Genomic DNA, 21,911 nt, shown 5'->3' with positions numbered 1-21,911 from the left:
TAACTTTTGCTGTTCCTACTGGAAGTTACCAAATGTTCTGTTGCATTATTAGATCTGTTTTTCTTATACACACATAATAAGAGAAAAAGATTATGGTGAAGTAATCTCCAAAGTTTTCTAAGAGTTAAGGAAATAGAAAGTAAAGGGACAAAGAGAAATATGAATGAGGCCTGCCTCTGGCTACATATGGAAAATGCTACAATTAGATGTTCAATCAGAGGGCAAGTCTGAGGGGAGTTAGAAATCCTACTATGGGTGCAACTATAAAATTCTGAAAAATTAAGGGGATGATGGAAGGAATTGGTTTTGAGAAATATGGCTTCTACTCTTAAACGATTGATTCTGGGCTTAAAGATAGTTCTTGCTAGTTATCCTTGCAGTTTTACTGGTGTAGTTGTAAATTGAGTGTTACAGTTCCTCTTGAAGTCTCCTAATAATCTATCAGAGGCTTCTAGTTCCTTTTGTCTTTTTGGTCAAATTCACAAAATGAATATAGTATCTTGACAATCTGTTTTAAAAATTGCTTCTTTATCCAACTTGCCAACTGCACATTTTAATTGGGGCATTTGGGGCCCAATTAAATAAAGCCTTTACACAAAGCTTTTCTTTCTAGTGCAGTGAAGGCTTTACAATAACTGGATTTACTTTAACAACAACAACAGTACATGGTTTACACACATTTCACTCCTCTTCATAAACTCTCTCTCTTCTTCTTTCTCTTCTTACTTGTCCTTCCTCCTCCTCTCTCTATCAATGGCGATTTAAAGATAGTCTGTTGCTATTTGAGGACTTTCACAGATCCAGTAACATGGCCATTAGAAATTTTAGTTTATGTCTTGATCCTGAACAAATGCCTGGTTTTTCCATCCATACCCTAAAGTTTATCCAGTGTCATTTTGATAGGGACAGAAGGTAGCCAAGTGCCTAGGCAGATAGGGGCAGATACCCTTTCAAAACCCACCTCCAAGCCAAAGACAGTTTAAAGTCTGAAAGCCAAACTACAAGTTAATTCCTCACACAGATTGAGAACTTGTCCTCCTATTTGGCTTGCTTTCCTCTGATCTCCCTCTTCACCTGTTTTACATATATCTACCCTTTTCTAATTGGCTTTCTACACTGCCATGCTCACCTTTGAATGGTGCTTTCACTTTAAGCTTTTTTGCATACTCACAAACCAATCATCATGCACACCCCATCCTGTGCCTATAAAGACCCCAGACTCAGTCAGCAGAGGGGAATATGGCCTGACTTCGAGGAAGAGAAAACCTGACTTAATTACCTGCCCTTCTTTTCCCCTCTCCAGCTCCCCTCTCTGCTGAGACCTGTTTTCATCTATCAATAAAATTTTCCACCTTCGCCATCAGTTCGCCACAGTTGTCCTTGTGACCTCATTCTTCTTGGACACTAGACAAGAGCTTGGGACCCACCAAGTGAGGGTACCCAGAAAAGGCTGTCACACTGGTGCTTTGCCCTCACTGGTGGAGAGCAGCCACACCATGCAACGAGAAAAGGAGCCAACTGAGCTGCTAACATACTGCTCTCCATCTGACTGCAGACAGCAGAACTAAAACAGCACTGTAACACCCCCTCTGAGGCTTTGGGCTTGCAGGCACCCTCACTTGGGGAACACACCTGGTCTGGCCATGGGTCCCCATGTGGAGCTTGCTCCTGTGTTGGTGCCCAGAGTGTCCATCTTGATCTTGCACTGGCTCTCTCATGTGTTCCCTCCCATAAGGGGCTGAGCACAGAGGGTTGAGTAGATGCGGTGCCCCTGCCATGAGTCCAGTGAAGGGACTGAGAAAAATACTGCATCGGCCGGGTTCCGGGGGCTCAAACCTGTAATCCCAGCACTTTGGGAGGCCGAGACGGGCGGATCATGAGGTCAGGAGAGCGAGTCCATCCTGGCTAACACGGTGAAACCCCGTCTCTACTAAAAAATACAAAAAAACTAGCCGGGCGAGGTGGCGGGCGCCTGTAGTCCCAGCTACTTGGGAGGCTGAGGCAGGAGAATGGCGTGAACCCGGGAGGCGGAGCTTGCAGTGAGCTGAGATCCGGCCACTGCACTCCAGCCTGGGCGACAGAGCGAGACTCCGTCTCAAAAAAAAAGAAAGAATGAAAAATACTGCATCAATTTCATAGTAATTTTTTTTCAGCATTTGTGTTTGGTTTTTCTTTTTTTTCTTCAGCCTCTTTCTTAAGCAAGGTCAATCACACTGCTGTCACTGGCTTCAAACTAGAAAGCTGAATCTACCACTTCCCCTCCTTGGCAATTCCTTCTACCCTTTACTCTATATGAGCCACTGTTGCCTATATGTAGACCCAGTGCTCATCAATTCAGACCAGCAACTTCATCTCTGCCTAAATGAAAACACAAAATACTATTTTGTATATGCCAAAGAAAAGTATCCATAATTAGGAAGTGAAATGAAAATACAAAACAGCTTTGAAAAAAGTCAAGAACAAAAGAGTCTCTGTAGTTTATCTTGAATGCAGTACAAGCAATTCTCACAGCTGGCGCATATGATCTAAACAAAACTATTCATTAAACGTGAATATGTCAATGACAGATGAGAATGTTGTGTATAGCTGATATGGTTTGACTGTATCCCCACCCAAATCGCAACTTGAATTGTATCTTCCAGAATTACCGCATGTTTTTGGAGGGACCCAGGGAGAGGTAACTGAATCCTCAGGGCCAGTCTTTCCTGTTCTATCCTTGTAATAGTGATAAGTGTCACAAGATCTGATGGGTTTATCAGGGTTTCCACTTTTGCTTCCTTCTTATTTTTCTTTTGCTGCCACCATGTAAAAAGCGTCTTTCACCTCCTGTCATGATTCTGAGACCCCTCCAGCCATGTGAAATTGTAAGTCCAATTAAGCCTCTTCTTCCCAGTCTTGGGTATGTCTTTATCAGCATCATGAAAAGCGACTAATACAATAGCCCTTAAGGAGCCTTGACTGAATTACATCTGAGTACCCTGGGACTTCGAAGCAAAGTATCCCATCTTTGCCCATGACTCGGCATGCAGATGTCAACAGTAATTGAATGCAAGTGCAGCTCTACAAATAAGAAAAATTATGAGACAGTGGTTTGTGAGAAAGGATAGAAAAATAAAGAAGCTGCGTTTTCAATGCTGAATGTATTGTGACTGAATTATTAGTTTCATCTGGAAGTATGATAGTTGCTGAGTATAAAAAAGTCATACATACAAGTGCAAAAAAGAAAAGTACATTAATATATCCTACATTAGGCTAATCATTTTTCATATATGGGTTTATTAAATCTTTCTATCCATATTTGTGGAAGAATAATACAAGTTAACTGTTCCTACTTTTGGAATATTTCAGTTTCCCAAACGGCTCTTCAAATAATTAATATAGTAGAATTTGTACATGGGACAGGAAACTAAGGTCCTAAGCAAGTACGACTGAATTGAGTATCAACCTAAACCAAGGTAATGCAAGAGCAGATAAGAATAAAAATAACGGTAATTATAATAAAAGCATAAATAGAATATCCAATGTGCCAGAGATGATTCTGCCACAATGGCAGGCTTTGCCTAGGTGAAGAAAATTATACTTCATTAGAATGCCAGAGTTTTCAATCTATTTCGAGCCTTAGGATTGATAGATGTTTGCCCACTGATACACTTTTGGCCTTAATTCACCAAGACAAACTTGACTTTTAAGATATGCTATCTAGATTTCCGTGTCATTCAATTTATAACAATTTTTCTCAATGCACTCATTCAAGTTTACAGCAATTTTTGAATACAAACTAATGTGCCAGTTAATATACTAGGTACTGTGTATACATTGAACAGAAATGATACCTGTTGTCACAAAACACAAGTATGCATTAAGGAACATGATATTTCATGCTGATATTACTATTTTGTAAAATTAATCTGAATTAATAAACTTAATTTTAGACCCATAAAATGCGGGGCTGAGACATGTTCTAGCTTTCTGTATCTACTTCATAAGTTACTATTTTAGAGGGACTATCTGAATAGATGTAAAAAGCAGAAAATATATTTGAGGCAGCCTTAAAAATAGGACAAAATTGAAATAATTATCAGTTCACATTCATAGCAGATTGACACACATTACTGTATGAGATATGTACATGATGTATCTGTTAGATATTTATAATTGCATTTAAAAACATAAGATATGGGAGTATTAAAAAGCTGAACATAAGTTAGCTATGGTAGGGACTTGAAGTTTTTGTAGAGCTCAAGAAGCACTCCAGTTTTATTTCCATTTTTTTAAGTTTCAATAAGAATGCATAAATGTATTACCTATTTTCTTCAAATATCCTTTATTATTCCAAGATCTTATGTCTTATTTTATAAGTGACCTAACGTCAGGCGCTAGATGAAGAATAACATTACACGTTCTAGCATTCTCATCAATGTAGTTTTCAGAATAAAAACATTAAATTTTTTGTGTTTTTATATGGTCTCCAAGGGGACCAAACTGAAAATGAATTAAAACAAGAAAAAATAAAGCCAACTTAACTCAGTAACCAATGGGACTGATATAGGAAAAACCATTAACGACAGAGTATTAATAGATTGGCTAAAATCTATTTAAAAATTGCTCATTCCAAATATGCAGTGTTCCATGTAATAGAATATAATACTAAGCTAGAAATTTGGATTTGTTTATGTAAATCTGGCTTATTCCACATAAATAGGATATATGGCTTAAGCCAGTGACTGAATTGTGAACTTCTGTTGCATTTCTCTGGATTTATTCAAGATGAAATGAATACTGAATGAAAGTACCAGAAGATGTATTACTTTACGTATAAGATGATATGGTTTGGCTGTGTCCCCATCCAAAACTCATCTTGAATTGTAATTCCCATAATCCTCACGTGTTGTGGGAGGGGACTGGTGGGAGGTAATCAAATCATGAGGGCAGTTACCCTCATGCTGCTCTCGTGATAGTGAGTGAGTTCTCATGAGATCTAATGGTTTTATAAGGGGCTTTTCCCACTTTTGCTTGGCTTGCTTGACACTGCTCCTTCCTGCCACCATGTGAATAAGGACATGTTTGCTTCTCCTTCTGCCATGGTTGTAAGTTTCTGGAGGCTTCCCCAGCCATGCTAAACTGAGAGTCAATTAAACCTTTTTCCTTTGTAAATTACCCAGTCTCACATACGTCTTTTATTAGCAGCGTGAAAATGGTCTAATACATAGGATTACTAGGATTATACATCATTTAATAATGTTGAATTGGGCTAAGATATTGAAACCGAAGGGTTAAGCATTAAAAAATTGTGTTAGTGCATATTCTGTAATCTTTTTTGTTGATATGAAGGTGTCAGAAATAGAAGACAGAAGGCTTGAGCATTCACAGTTGTGATGGTTTTGATATGGCTTGTTCCTACCCACCAAATCTCATGTTTAAATTTGATCTCCAATATGGCTGTGTGGGGAGGTGGGGCCTAGTGGGAGGTGTCTGAGTTATCAGGGCAGATCCCTCATGAATGGCTTGGTGCCCTTCTTGGGATAGCAAGTGAGCTCTCTCTCTTGAGATATTGAATTATTTCCCATGTGAATGGACATGTTCCCACAAAAGTGGGTAGTTATATATAAAGCAAGATTCTCCTTGGGTTTTGTCTCTTCCCACTGTTCCCTTTCCCTTTAGACCCTCCTCTCCATGTTCTGCCCCAGCAGCATGTGGTCTTCACCAGAAGCAGATGCCAACACCATGTACTTGGACTTCCCAGTCAGAACTATGAGCTCAATAAGCCTCTTTTCTTTATAAGTTACTCAGCTTCACTTATTCTGTTATAGCAACATAAAACAGACTAAGACAACAGTGTTTCAAGAATTTGTTACAAACTGGAATAGCAATAAACATGAGCAATTAGACCACAGAAAGAACAAAATGTTAAAACAGTAATAAATGTTTAACGAGAGAGAAAGACCACTCAGAAGACAAGCTTTCTCTCTCTCTGTGTGTGTGTGCGCGTGTGTGTGTGTGCGTGTGTGTGTGTGTACATGGTAAGTTGTTCCATTTATCTGGTAACCAAGAGCTTGAGTGGATCTTAGAAACCGTTATCTCCTTTTGTTCTTCATTCATTCATTCTTTCAGTTCTGTGTTCAAAAGATTTCCATTAATAGTTTTCCCTGACAACCAATAGAATAGTAAACAGAATAGCCCCCCAAAAACAGCACAAGCACTTCCATCTCCATGAGCACAACCTCCATGAGCACAACCTCCACTACGATGTCACCCTCACTCACATTGCCACCACCCCAGCCACCACCCCAAATCCAGACTCACTGCTACCATTATCGCTATCACAACTGCCTGGCCCCTTTACACACTTTACTTTTGGGCATTGTACATGCCATCATCTAACATACCATATATTCATTTCTTTAATTTCTGTTTTCTTCCACTAGATTGTAAATTCCATAATGGCTGAGACTTTAGTCGTTCCACAGATATATCTCCAGACCTCAGGATAGAGAGTGAAGCCTGACTTTTGTAAGGTTCTCAATAAATATTTGCAGATTGAATAAATGAATGATATGTTTTCTTTTTCTGCATATACAAAGTCAGTTTTTAAATGCTACCTTCTATAAAGTCTAGACATTTACTTTTGATAATATGAGATTATATTATAGTGTGACTCTATCTAAACTCTTCTTAATCCCATTCATTTGTCTCTTCTTAAAGTACTAGCATTTTTTCATTACTAAAATTTTATAGTATATCTCTATACTATACTACAGAGCAAATACCACTTTTTATTATTCATTTTCAGTTTTTATATATTATTTATTTCTAATTTATAGCTTTACTCCATCTCAATAAAGATATAATTAATCAATTTCCTATGACAACTGGAAGAAACTGCAGGACATCATGTTAAGTGAAATAAGCCAGACACAGAAGGACAAATACTGCATGATCCCACATATAAGAAGATCTAAAATAGTCAAACTAATAGAGGCAGAGTGAATGAAAGTAGAATTGGGGAGGTATTAGTCAAAGGGTACAAAGTTTAAGTTACGTAAGATGAATAAACTCTAGAGAGCTACTATACACCATAGTGCCTATAGTAATAATATATAAGGTATTATATACTTAAACATTTACTAGATATTATGTTGTGTTCTTATCACAAAAAGAAATAAATTAATGAATTAAAAATAATAAAGAGGGCAAGATGAAACTTTTAAAAGCAATGGATATATTGATGACATTGATTATGGTATTGGTTTCAAAGGAGCATGTTTATCTCCAAGCTGATCAAGTTGTATATTTTAAATATGTAGAGCTTTCTGGATGTCAGTAATACCTCAGTAAGTAATTAAAAATAAAATAATAAATTTGGTCACTCCTAAGAAAGAAAATAATTTTTCTATCATTTCCATTTTACTAATAATTTTTAAAAATCTTGGGTGTCAAAATGTGTCAAATCCTTTTTTTTTTTTTTTTTTTTTGAGATGGAGTCTTGCTCTGTTGCCCAGGCTGGAGTGCAGTGGCCTGACCTCTGCTCACCGCAAGCTCCGCTTCCCAGGTTCACGCCGTTCTCCTGCCTCAGCTTCCCCAGTAGCTGGGACTACAGGCACCCGCCACCACGCCCAGCTAATTTTTTGTATTTTTAGTAGAGACGGGGTTTCACCGTGTTAACCAGGATGGTCTCAATCTCCTGACCTCGTGATCCGACCACCTCAGCCTCCCAAAGTGCTGGGATTACAGGTGTGAGCCACCGCGCCTGGCATGTCAGATCCTTTTGTTGCATCTATTTGTGTGAGCTTATCTATCTCTTTTGTTAATGTAATAAATTATGTTTATTTGCTTTTTGATTATTAAAGCAATTTTGTATTCCTGAAATGAAACTTAGCCTTGATCTATAGTACTTTCTATACATTACTGAGCAATTGGATATGCTGTGTTTTATATTATTTGCATGCCTGTTTATGATTGTTACTGGCCTATATCTAATATCTTTTAATGCTGTTGTCAGATTTTGATATAGAGTTTATGCTGACATGAAAAAGAGTGAGAGGTATACCCTTTTACTATCCCCTGAAAGATTGTTTTGTAAGATTGATGTTAGTTGTTACTTATAATAGAAAAAGATACTGCTAAATCTATCCTTTTTGAAGATTTTCACTTGTAGATTCAATTTCTTTAATAGACAAAGCTCTACACATTTTCTATTTATTCTTGGATCAGAATTGGTAAGCTTGGGCTTTTACAGAATTTTTCACTTCTATCAAAATTTTCAAATGTTTTTACATACAGCTGCCATAGAAATTATTCATATTTGTATTACTGGTATAGAAATAAAATTTTTGATTTTTGAAGTTTGCAATTTATAATTTTCTTTTCTTTTTTCATTTTTTTAAGACGGGGTGTCGCTCTGCAGCCCAAGCTGGGGTGCAGTGGTATGATCTCGGCTCCCTGCAAGCTCCGCCTCCCGGGTTCACGCCATTCTCCTGCCTCAGCCTCCTGAGTAGCTGGGACTACAGGCGCCCGCCACCTCGCCCGGCTAGTTTTTTTTGTATTTTTTAGTAGAGACGGGGTTTCACCGTGTTAGCCAGGATGGTCTCGATCTCCTGACCTCGTGATCCGCCCATCTCGGCCTCCCAAAGTGCTAGGATTACAGGCGTGAGCCACCGCGCCCGGCCTAATTTTCATTTTTTAATTTTGATATTGATTTATCAAATTTATTAGCACGTTAATGAACTAGTGTTTGGCTTCATTGATATTTCTATATTCTACACTTGCTTTCTAACTCGTTGATTTCTACTATATTTCTTTTAATTCTGAGTTTAATTTTTCACGTTATCTTCTAGCCCCTTGAAATAAATGCTTAAAGACACGATATTCAGTCTTTCTTTCATAAAATATACAGGTAAAGTATATATGAACTATATACATATATTTGTCCCTAAGTCATGCCATACTTAATTCTTACAAGCTTGTATGTGTCACAATTTTATTTCCATTCCATTTAAAATAATTTCTAATTTCCACTGTGATATCATTAAAAAACCACGGGTTATTTAGATGTGTTTTGTTTCACTTGCCAACAGTTGGGGATTTTGAGTTAAAATTTCTTAACTGATTTTTCACTTCATACCACTGAGGCTAGAGAAAATGCTCTTTATGTTTCCCATCATTTGAAATGTATTAAGGCTTTCTCTATTTTTCAGTATGTGGTCAAGGTCTATGATTATTATTTGTAATTTTAAAAGCAGGGATAATGTGCAGTCATTGAATGCAGAAGTCTATACATGCTTATTATGTAAAGTTTGTTAAACAAGTTTTCAATCTTCTATATCCTTAGTTCCTCTATATTTTCACCAGTAACTAAAAGGTATGTTAAATTTTTTCATATTATTATTGATTTATTTATTTATTGTACACATTTTATCAACTTTGTAATTTATGCACTTTAAAGCTAAATTCTGATTGATACTTAGATACATTTAGGATTGTTATATCTTCCTGTAGAATTCATGATTTCATAAAGAAATGCCCTTTTTATGTCTTATAATGCATATGGTTTGAAATATTTGTCTGTTGCTAAAAGTAATTTAGTTTTCCTGATTTCATATAATTGTCAATCTCGTTACTTTCAACTGTTCTGTCTCTGTATCTGTAATTTTTAAATAGTTGTTAATTATGCTATTTTTATTGTTTTAATCCAGAGTCTGATTGTGTTTTTCTAAACAGGAGAATATGCTCAATATCCATTTCGTGTGATTAGTGATGGATTTCAGTTTATATCTATAATTTAATGTTTTTTTCTTTTTATAATTCATTTGTTTTTATAATTCTCCTTATTTCACTTCATTTGCTTACATCAGCATAATTTTATTGTTATATTTTGTTCTGTTTATCTGACAGTAGCATATTATATAATATTCCTTGGCATATTAGAGTCTAATTTAAACTGTGCAATATTAGAATTTGGATATTATAATGCTATGACCACACTTATTCCCTTTTTATATTTTGTGCTATTGATGTCATATGTTCTAATTTCTCCTATTTTAAACCTCAGCATGTCATCAATTTATTAAACAGATAACATTAATTTTTTTCTTTTTTTCTGCAATACTGGATCAATGTCAGAGATAATGTTCCTTCGGTGTAGAGACCTCCTTTTAGAAGCAGGTCTTTCTGTTGATAGTAAATTTTGATAATTCCATATTAATGATTATTTTCGATATTTTGAAGATTTAATGTAATTGTTTTTTATACTTGTCATTGTATCTCTGAGTTTTATTTATCTTCTGAGATAAACATATATGTTATTTATAACATATGTCTTTGATAAAAAATATTCAGGGGTCAAATTGTTTTTAAAGAGAGTCATTAGTAAAATGTTAAACTGAAGAACAAGGCTTAATAGATTAAGAATAAATTTGAGGTGAGACAGAGTATAGCTTACTGTATCTGATTAGCACCATAATTTGTTAAAATTAGGGCAGAAGAAATACCTCGAAGAGAGAAAACCTGAGAAAATATTTACATGACTATGCTATGCAATATGTCAAACCTCATATTGAACTTAATGCTATATATATTTTGATCACTCTTTCCAGAGTTTTCTCTTCTTAAAGTTCTTTCCTTCTGGCCTATCACTGATTATATGCAAAATATTCTAGTCCTAATCGAAATTACTGACTCATCTACACTGAGGACAATAATATTTCCTTCTAGCATAGTGTCCAGAATGAATCTAAGTAGAAAAAGGGAAGAAGAGAAGAACACAAGAAGGGAGACAAGGAAAAATGTCGATGTCAAAGAACTAGAGGAACAACACTGGAGTTATAAGAAACACCCAGAATTAGAATCGGAGCAATCTGATTGGATTTACAACAGCTGATTCTAGATATAAGAACTTTACCAAGCCCTTTACATTTTTCGTGCTTAAATTTCATCACTTTAAAACAGAAAGAAAGAATTTACCTTATACACTTGTTTAGATTATGAAAGTCATCTATACAAAATATACAATAAGGAAGAATATAAATGTAAGAATGTAGAGGGTCACAAACATAGTTTGAAATATTCAAACTTTTCATTTTGGAGTGAAAAAAAGAAAAATACTAACTGTACATTTAAATTCATTACAATATCAAAGTCAAGCCTGCCTATCAAGTCATTTGACAGTTAAAAATGTTTTGTTTATTCCATAAACATTATGAAAAAAACTAGTTCATTGCTAAAGGGATATTACATAATCACAGTGAAATCTCTAAAAGTCCTGAAACAGAATTTGAGTTTCATTTGCATTTTATTTTCACATTCTTACTACTCTACTAACTACATTCTGCCTAAGTAAATATGCTCAAAGCTTTAAAAGTAGGCTGAATGAATCACTGGTGGAAAAATAATGACCAGGAGCCAACATCAAGCTGGAAAAACAAGAATCCATAGTCTTCACATGAGATGAAACTGTGTGGTAAGATGGATTTAATGGGTCTGGGCTAACGTGGTAAAAGTATAATGGATGTAGCTAAAACAAACAAGGTCCAACTCTAAACCAGCACAAGAAAAACAGAACAAGGGCATTTGATTTCATTAAAAAGAAATTACATTTTAAATCAAAGTTTAAAAAATGTGAGTCATTACAATATTGAGGTAGTTAGTGGAGTTGACTGTATAAGAAATTGGCTACTACTGACAGAGCGAGACTCCGTCTCAAAAAAAAAAAAAAAAAAAAAAAAAAAAAAAAAAAAAAAAAAAGAAATTGGCTACTACTTTCAAAGGGCTTCATCATTTTAAAGCTATACTAATATTTGTCTTGGATAAGGTTAAAATTATAAAGATATCAAAATTCAAAGAAAGTTCAATGCCTTCTGGGGGTCAGAAAGTCTGAAAATCAAAAATTCATGTACTTTCTTTTTTGTTCACGAGAAATGAAATGTGGTCTTTTATTTTTTCCCATCTAATATATCAATATAGCAACTTTTGTCAAACAAAGGAGATAAACATCTGGGTTGCTATGGGTAAATTTTTCTCTTTGTTTTTCTTCTTAACGGCAACCATGCTTTCCATTTGTCTGTAACACTAGAAATATTTCACTGTATTTTTCTACTCTATGCCTCAACTCTATATTCGGTTTCATTAGATTTTATAAATTGTCTCTAAATTTTATTTTGTGTTTATACTCTAAACAAATTTATACTTTAGGGTTTTTGCCTATGGAATCTAAATGGTTTATCATTTTCTGACTGTAATTCCGGTGACATATTTAAAAATTAAAAAAACTAACTTTTTCATGTTGAATTATATTGGAACAATGTTTTATTTCTTATTTTTATATTTTTCTTTTAAATTTGTTCCCAATATCAATAAAAATATATTTTTAATGTGCCTTTATCTCCACTCACATAACTCCTGGGAAAAGTTTTTGTATTTCTTGAGGATAAGGAACTATTTTAAAAATCATATTTTATGTTCTTTATGATGCAAAACACTCTATGCCAATCTCTTTATTTGCCTTGTGGCCAGGCTCAATATTTAAGATGGTTATTAGTAAGCTATCCAAAGACATGTAAAATCTTAAGCTCAGAGAGGCTAGGTAATATTCTTAGCTATTAGGTTGGTGCAAAAGTAATTGCAGTTTTTGCCATTACTTTCAACTCCAAAAACCACAATTACTTTTGCACCAACTTGATACTTAGCACAACCAGCTAGTTACTGAGTAATGGAATCAAAATTGGAACTCATTTATTAAGCCAAGGATTCTGTTTGTTCTAGTATATGAGGTTGCCTGTGGAAGAGTCAAAAAATTAAAGATCTAACTTTTGCAGTTTTTCATCATTTAAAGTTTTGCTATTGGTGTTTGTTTTCCATGTATTCCTTATTATTTAAATTTTCAGTAACATGACAAGTTACACAGTGAGTGAACAGTGTTTTATAAGTTAAAGGCCTACACAAGCAGATAGCTTGAAGTCAGGAGTTCAAGACCTGAATAGGAAACATAGTGAAATCCCTTATCTACAAAAATAAAATACAAAAAATAGCTGGGTGTCGTACGCCTGTAGTCTCAGCTACTTGAGTGGCTGAAGTGGGAGGATCCCTTGAGCCCCAGAGGTTCAGGCTGCAATGAGCCATGATCGTACCACTGCACTCCACCCTGGGAAACAGAGCAAGACTGTCTCAAAATAATAATGATAATAATAGTAATAATAAGAAGAAGCTGAAGGGGTTTATATGATACAATGTGTTATGTATTGTGTTGTATATGTGTTATGTAAAAAAGAGAAAAAGGAACCAAAAAGATTTTCACCATGAAACCAGAATGTCTTAGTGATTTTTCTCTTGGAGGTGTGATTACAGGTAATCTTTAGTTTCTCCTTCATGCTAGTCTGCGTTTTTTAAATTTTCTACAATGCCTACACATTATTTTGATATATATTGTTTTCAAGAATAACAACTGTTGCTACAAATACCAAAGGGTACTTAAATAAATTATCCCCATCTCATTTGTCTCAAAATATGGGAACTGAGAATAATAGTTTAAAGTATAAACGAGCTCTATCTTTATTTTATTTATTTATTTATTATTTATTTATTTATTATACTTAAAGTCCTGGGGTACATGTACAGAACGTGCCCGTTTGTTACATAGGTATACATGTGCCATGGTGGTTTGCTGCACCCATCAACTCATCAGCTACATTAGGTGTTTGTCCCAATGCTATCCCTCTCCTAGCCCCCCACCCCCAAACAGGCCCTAGTGTGTGACGTTCCCCTCCCTGTGTCCATGTGTTCTCATTGTTCAGCTCCTGCTTATGAATGAGAACATGCAGTGCTTGGTTTTCTGTTCCTGCGTTAGTTTGCTGAGAATGATGGTTTCCAGCTTCATCTAGGTCCCTGCAAAGGGCATGAACTCATCCTTTTTATGGCTGCATAGTATTCCGTGGTGTACATGTACCACATTTTCTTTATCCATTCTATCACTGATGGGCATTTGGGTTGGTTCCAAGTCTTTGCTATTGTGAAGAGTGCTGCAGTAAACATACATGTGCCTGTGTCTTTATAGTAGAAAGATTTATAATCCTTTGGGTATATACCCAGTAATAGGATTGGTGGGTCAATGGTATTTTTGTTTCTAGATCCTTGAGGAATTTCCACACTGTCTTCCACAATGGTTGAACTGATTTACACTCGTACCAACAGTGTGAAAGCATTCCTCTTTCTCCATATCCTCTCCAGCACCAGTTCTATCTTTAAATGCCACTTTGCTGCCTAGCATTTAACTCCTAGAGTTATGAAGTTTAAAGAGACAATAAATATAAAGCACTTGAGACAGTGCTTGGCACAGAGGCAGTGATTAATTAAGCAAGAGCAATTTTGTAAAGTACCGTTTTGTCAATTTTATGAGATTCTGGGGTGCATTCTATGTTAGGAGGGATATCAGGGCACCCTAGAATTGGGTTTCATTTGTGATAGGATGACAAGGAAAACCTATGTGGCACAGAACCGTAGCTATGCTATTTTTGTTTTGTTTTGTTTTGTTTTGCTTCAGAGTTTTAACATATCTAAACAAGGCCCTGCCAACTCAGGAGCCACAAGTAAGGGCGCACAATTTTACAATTTGCTGAATCCTCTATTTGGAAGTTATGGGATATGACAAAGGAGGCCCTTTTAGGGAAGCTTCATTCAGCCTATCCAGGGGGACAGTTACTTACTTCCTCCTCAAGGTGAAACTACAGAAATTGCTTTGCCTTTGCACTGCCCCAGGAACTGCTGACCACCCTACACTATTTCTAAAATGCTGATCAGATCAGTTTCTCTATAAACTCTTTCTTTCTAAATTCCTCCCAAAGCTGTCTCTGTGCCTCTTATGCTTACATTAAAAACTCAGATATTTAAGTTAATTTTCATTTGTTTTATATGTCTGTTTCTCCTATTACAAACAATAAATTATGTCAAAAGTGATTGTACAACTTAAGTCAATAAATTGTAAAAACTTAAAATCATTATTTATGGATTGCTTGGAGAATGCATTGTAGTTAATTCTAAATGAGTAGATTATCATTTTATTTATGCCAAGGAACTGAAATAATCAGAGGTTTAGCAGGGGGTACTAAAATGTTTAAACAATTGAAACTTTTCTCAATAATTCAAAGGAATAGGAAAACATTTTTCTTAGGGGAAAACTTGAAATATTTCTTAGGCCATCTGTGTAAATAATATGACAGTTGCAACAACTTTTTAGCTTTTTAAAACAAAAGAGAATTACACTTTTTCCTAAAGTAATAAAATATAATAGCAACATCATCTGTCTGTAGTACATAATTAAGCTATACTCAAAGGCATAAATAATAAAATTCTGTTCAAGCAAATGCATTGCATTTGTTTTTAAGTGAATCATTTACGTGTGGCTTTGAAACAAGCAGCAAATAAATCCATCGCCAGACTTTTCTAAGGACTAGTCTTTACTAAATTTAAGTATTCCTTCAATCATATATTCATTATGATCACCATATATAGCCAAATGCAATCTCTGCACATATAAAAAAAAAATTCTGGCAAAAGCTATGAGGCTAAGTTAGTGATTTAAAAGTCTCAGCAATTCTAAGTTTTTCTTAGAAATAATTGGTGAAAGTGTTCAGATAATAGAAAGGGAGAGAGAAAAAAGATAAAGGCCTCCAATATTTTGTTAGGTGGGACAAAAAAGAAATAGAAATTGTTGTTTGTCACAGAAGTTTGAGACCAGTGGTTCATGCAACTTTTATGGTGATTTTCTAAACAATTAGATTATTTGTTCTGCAAAGTGTTCTCTGTTACCACCGATCTAAGCCTTCTCATTTGTTACTACAGCTGGAAAATTCAGGTAAGGGGTATATTTAGGATTGTTCTTTTCTAACATATATAGAGTAACTGAAAGATTCCAAGGAAACTCTCTTACTGTTCTTGTTAAAGACACATTTAGATCCCAGGCTTGCTGATTGTGTGGTGGGCATGGGAGAAAAGGGCGCTTTGCATAAGAGTGTATGGTGGAAGAAGGATAGCATTTAAAATTATACCCCTATGCCAAACAATTTTACTTTGTTTAGCTCATCCTCTAGTTTGCTACAGAATTTAATGTCTTATTTTAACTTTATGTGAAGTATTTTTTTTCTAAATTTTACAGTACATATATCCATCCCAGAGTCTCATATAGCATGTTTCATGCTTGAGGTACACTAATACTAAACAAAGTCAATATTGTAAAAATTTTACCTATAACAATAAAAAGTGGAACAGTTGAGTTTAAAAATAACAGATCTTTCAGTATTAGGTAACATAATTTTAACAATCTGATATGGTTTGGCTGTGTCCCCACCCAAATGTCATCTTGATTTATAGTTCCCATCATCACCACGTGTCATGAGAGAGACATGGTGGTAGGTAATTTAATCACGAGGGCAATTATCATGCTGTTCTCATGATAGTGAGTGAGTTCTCATGAGATCTGATGATTTCATAAGGGGCTTCTCCCTCTTTTACTCAGCGCTTCTCCTTGCTGCCATCATGTGAAGAAAGATGTGTTTGCTTCACCTTCTGCCATATTTATGTTTCCTGAGACCTCTCCAGTCATGCAAAACTGTGAGTCAATTACAACTCTTTCCTTTATAAATTACCTAGTCTTGAGTATATCCTTATTAGCAGCATGAGAATTGGCAAAAACAGTAAACTGATATGGGTAGAGTGGGGTGCTGCTATAAGGATACCTGAACACATAAAATCTAATTTGGAACTGGGTAACAGGCAGAGGTTGGAACAGTTTAGAGGACTCAGATGATGACAAGAAAATGTGGGAAAGTTTGGAACTTCCTAGAGACGTTGAGGCCTCAGAAGACAGCAATATATGGGAAAGTTTGGAACTTTCTAGAGACTTGTTGAATGGCTTTGACCAAAATGCTGACAGTGATATGGACAACGAAGTCCAGGCTGAGGTGGTTTCAGATGGAGATGAGGAACTTGTTGGAGCAAATGTGATTCTTAACTGAGCTTTAGCAAAGAGACTGGTGGCATTTTGCCCTGCCTTAGAGATCTGTGGAACTTTAACTTGAGAGATGATTTAGGGTATCTGGAAGAAGAAATTTTTAAGCAGTAAAGCATTCAAGAGGTGACAGAGCATAAAATTTTGGAAAATGTGCAGCCTCATGATGGAGGAGAAAATAAAAACCCATTTTCTGAAGAGAAATTCAAGCCAACTGCAGAAATTTGCATAAGTAATGAGAAGCCAGGTGCTAATCTCCAAAAGAATGGGAGAAATTGTCTCCAGAACATGTCGGGGACCTTTGTAGCAGCCTCTCCCATCACAGGCCCAGAGGCCTAGGAGGGAAAAATGGTTTCCTGGGCCAGGTCCAGGTCCCACCTGCTGTGTGCAGCCTCAGGACATGGTGGTCTGAGTTCCAGTCACTCCAGCCATGGCTAAAAGAGGTCAAGGTAGAGTTTAGGCCATTGCTTCAGAGGGCGCAAGGTCAGCCATGCTTAAGTGTGAGTCAATTAAACTTTTTTCCTTTATAAATTACCCAATCTTGGGTATGTCTTAATTAGCAACACGAGAACTAATACACCATCCTTGTGAACAGACACACGTCTTTTTAATCTGAGCTAGAAGAAATTGTTCAGGTAAGTACATGGGTCTCTAAAAATACATTGAAAACAATAAAGGGCCATAGAATCTTATAATTATTTGTACTGAATTGAATGAATTTAATACTATACAGCTTTATTTTCAAAAAAAGTAACATACATAAAATATAGAAACATATTCCATTAGTGTGTCTCTTCAAAATAAGAAACTTCTAGCATCAATTAATAGTAAGTAGAGAGAGCAAATATGCATTATTCGGTGGCTTTTAAATATTGTTGCTATTCATCACAAGGCTATGATGTATTATCAAATGTTCAATAATGACTAATATAATTCGCATTCATTTCAAACACATTATGTAGTATATTAAAGTAATTATAATGCATTTAGCCTTGTTTTCAGATTTATTGCAAGTACTAAATTGTATTAATAGCTACAATTTACTTCTGACTAATGTATTAATCTTATGTTTTATTACTTTCATAGAATATGAGTGTAAAAAATACATTTTTCAAACTTCAAACTAGTCCACATTATATTTGTAAAATAAAAAATACCTTTGATAAGATAGCTAAAGTAATGTGTTTTTGATGATCAGAGGTTTGAATGCATAGCCTACAATTTTTTTACAAACAATATATTCACTCAATATACAAAACTCAACTGTTTTATGTATATTAACATTAATCACCAAAATACACATATATTGTTTGTCTGCCTCTTTAAATCCAGATCTCATTTTTCTCATATGTGTCTCCAAATCAGTTTCACTTATAGGAAAACATATACTGTGTTATATTATGATAATTGATTTTATTGTGTGGTAGTTCATGACAGAGTAGAGAAAAGAAGATCGAGGCAGGGCCTGTATCCAGAGGCTGGAGACCCACTGCAAGAGCTTTTGTAGCTTGTATGTAACTATGTCTTATAGCTTTGAGTGCATGTATATTATTTGTAACTGCTTTCATATGTGATAATCTGGTCTAAATTTAGCCCAAAATCACAGGAAGCAAATATATATGTGTGTGTGTGTGTGTGTGTGTGTATAATAAATATATATGTGTATATATTTATATTTATATATCTAAAAAGAAACAGTTCGAGATGGGGAGTAAACTGAACCAAAATTCTGACTCAATTAATATAGTAAATTGGAATCTTTCCCTGAAGCTCTGGGATTACTCTCTGCATAGATATTGGTTTACTATGAAGATAACTCGGAATATTGTAGTCATCTGAAACAATGCTAATTGAAACCTCTACCTCCTGGGTTCAAGTAATTCTGTTGCTTCAGCCTCCCAAGTAGCTGGGATTAGAGGTGCCCACCACCACACCCAGCTAATTTTTGTATTTTTAATAGAGATGGGGATTCTCCATGTTGGTCAGATTGGTCTCAAACTCCTAACCTTAGGTGATCCACCCGCCTTGGCCTCCCAAACTGCTGGGATTACAGGTGTGAGTCACAGCACCTGGTCATTTTCAATATTGGTAAATTGTTATGACCAGTTTCGCTAAAATTTTGGTAATATGTATTTCAGCTTAGCATGCGTATTACCTATAATTCAGCAGTTTTACCCTGGGAATTATTTCCAACAGAAATTTATTTATATATTTGCCAAAGTATATAGCAACTTTTTTGTAGTAATTAAAAACTGTCAAACATACAAATGTCTATAATTCTTAGAATGGATAAATTATGCTATGTCCTTTACAGGTCATGTGAAGCCAGTAGTACTCTCATACAAAAACTGAACAAATAAGTATAAAAAAGGAAATGACTAGCTGGGCATGGTGGCTCATGCCTGTAATCCCACACTTTGGGAGGCTGAGGCAGGTAGATCATGAGGTCAATAGATCGAAACCATCCTGGCCAACATGATGAATCCTTGTCTCCACTAAAAATACAAAAATTAGCTGGGCATGGTGGTGCACACGTGTAGTCCCAGCTACTGGGGAGGCTAAGGCAGGAGAATTGTTTTAATCCAGGAGGCAGAGGTTGCAGTGAGCCAAGATGGCACCCCTGCACTGCAGCCTGGTGAAAGAGTGAGACTCGGTCTCAAAAAAAAAAAAAAAAAAAAAAAGGAAATGAACTTAGACACAAAAATTTTCAACAAAATATGATCAAGTGGAATCTACCAATGTCTAAAAATATTTACACACATGGGCAAGTTGTACTTATTTCTGGTTATTCAATGCTGGTTTGCTATTCAAAAATTATTCAATGTAATCTATTATATCAGCCAACTAAAGAAGAAAATATATTTGATCATACTAATTGGCCTAGAAAATCTAACATCCATTCCTGCAAAAATTCTCATCAACTTAAGAACAGAGTAAGTACCTCAACTTGATAAAGAACATATACAAAGAAACTACAGCTGGTGTCACACTTCACAGTGACAGACTGCATGCATTTTTCTGTAAGATTGTTAAGGAATGCCCGTTTTTATCACTTTTATTAAGTATAGTACAGGAACGTCTAGACAGCACAAAAAGACAAGTAAAGGAAATATAAGATACACAGAAAAAAAAAGAAATAAACTGTCCTTATTTGTAGATAGCATGATAATAAACATGGAAAATGCCAAAGAAGCTTACCCTTCAATCCACTTCTGACCGCTCCGGCAACAAAAAGCCCTATCAGAAAAAAAAAAAAAAATTAATTCTTCCAGGTCACAGCATAAAAATCAACAGACAAATCAAATTTCAATTTATCTAAACTAATAATGAACCTTTGGGAACAGAAATTACAAACACAGTATCATTTGTAATTATTCTAAAGAAAATAATATACTTAGATTAAAAACTTCAAATACATATATAGTACCTATATGCTGACAATTTGAAAATGCTGATCAAATAATTTTTTGAAAGAATTAAATAAATGGAGAGACATATCATATGCATGGATTGAAAAAGTTAACATAGCAAAGATGCAAATTCTATCAAAATTGAGCAATAGGTTTTATACACTTTCTATTAAAAACCATCACTTTTTGGTGTGTGTCTGTGTGTTTTTGTGTGTGTTTGGTATACATGACAAAATGTAGGACTAATAATCAGAAAGCTAAAACTGGACCCCTTCTTTACAGCTTACACAAGAATTAACTGAAGATGAATTAAAGACTTTAGTGTAAAATCCAAAACCACAAAAACCCTAGAAGAAAATCTAGGTAATACTATTCAGGACATAGGTATGGGCAAAGATTTTATGATTAAATCACCAAAAGCAATTGCAACAGAAGCTGAAATTGACACATGTGATCTAATTAAACTAAAGAGCTACTGCACAGCAAAAGAAACTATCGTCAGACAGAACAGGCAACCTACAGAATGGGAGAAAGTTTCTGCAATCTACCCATCTGACAAAGGTCTAATATCCAGAATTTACATGGAATTTAAAGAAACTTACCAAAGAAAAGTGGGCAAAGACATGAACAGACACTTCTCAAAAGAAGACATTTATGTGGCCAACAAACATATGAAAAAAAAGCTCAACATCACTGATCATTAGAGAAATGCAAATCAAAACCACAATGAGATACCATCTCATGCCAGTCAAGGTGGCAATAATTTGAAAAGTCAAGAAACAGCAGATGCTAGTGAGGCTGTGGAGAAATGGGAATATTTTTACACTGTTGGTGGGAATGTAAATTAGTTCAATCATTGTGGAAGAAGACATTGTGACGACTCCTCAAGTATTTAGAACTAGAAATGCCATTTGACCCAGCAATCCCATTATTGGGTATATATTCAAAGGAATATAAATCATTCTATTATAAAAATGTAAAAAAAAAGTAGGGCTAGACAAGACAAGGAGTTATTAGCATTGATACTAAAGGCATAATCCATACATGGCAAAATTATAAATTAATTATACCTCGCCAAAATAAAAATAACTTTTGCTCTGTGAAGAATCTGAAAGAAATGAAAATCAAGCTACGTGCTGAGAAAAAAATATTGGCAAAATATATATCTCACAAAAAATTTGTGTATCTGGATTATATAAAGAACTCGGTCTCAAAATAACTCTTATAACGCAACATTAAGAAATAAACCAAGTAGAAAAAATGGACAAAAGACATAAATAGACCTTTTACTTAAGAATATATACAGGTGGCAAACAAGTACATGAAATTATGTTTAACACTATTAGCCACTGAGAAAATAAAATCACAATGAATGAGATACCTATCACAATGGCAAAATTAAAAAAATGTGAAAGCACCAATGACAGCAAGGATGAGGAGAAACAATTACTCCTCACAATTACAATTGATGGTGGGAATGTAAAATAGTACAGCCACTCTGGAAAATA

General features: G+C 35.1%; 1 long non-coding RNA gene across 1 annotated transcript; it reads left to right on the top strand.

Moving 5' to 3' along the window:
* Positions 1-5,031: 5,031 nt before the first annotated feature.
* On the top strand, positions 5,032-11,121 carry LOC117064625. The gene is made up of 3 exons (XR_004429561.1): positions 5,032-5,087; positions 9,329-9,358; positions 10,711-11,121. It is a non-coding gene; the product is annotated as an uncharacterized LOC117064625 (long non-coding RNA).
* Positions 11,122-21,911: the final 10,790 nt, after the last annotated feature.

This window comes from Trachypithecus francoisi, unplaced genomic scaffold (assembly GCF_009764315.1).
Source record: "Trachypithecus francoisi isolate TF-2019V2 unplaced genomic scaffold, Tfra_2.0 Lachesis_group2, whole genome shotgun sequence".
NCBI classification, from domain to species: Eukaryota; Metazoa; Chordata; class Mammalia; order Primates; family Cercopithecidae; genus Trachypithecus; species Trachypithecus francoisi.
The sequence above is the reverse complement of the archived record's forward strand: the minus strand, read 5'-3'. Positions and strand labels throughout refer to the sequence as shown.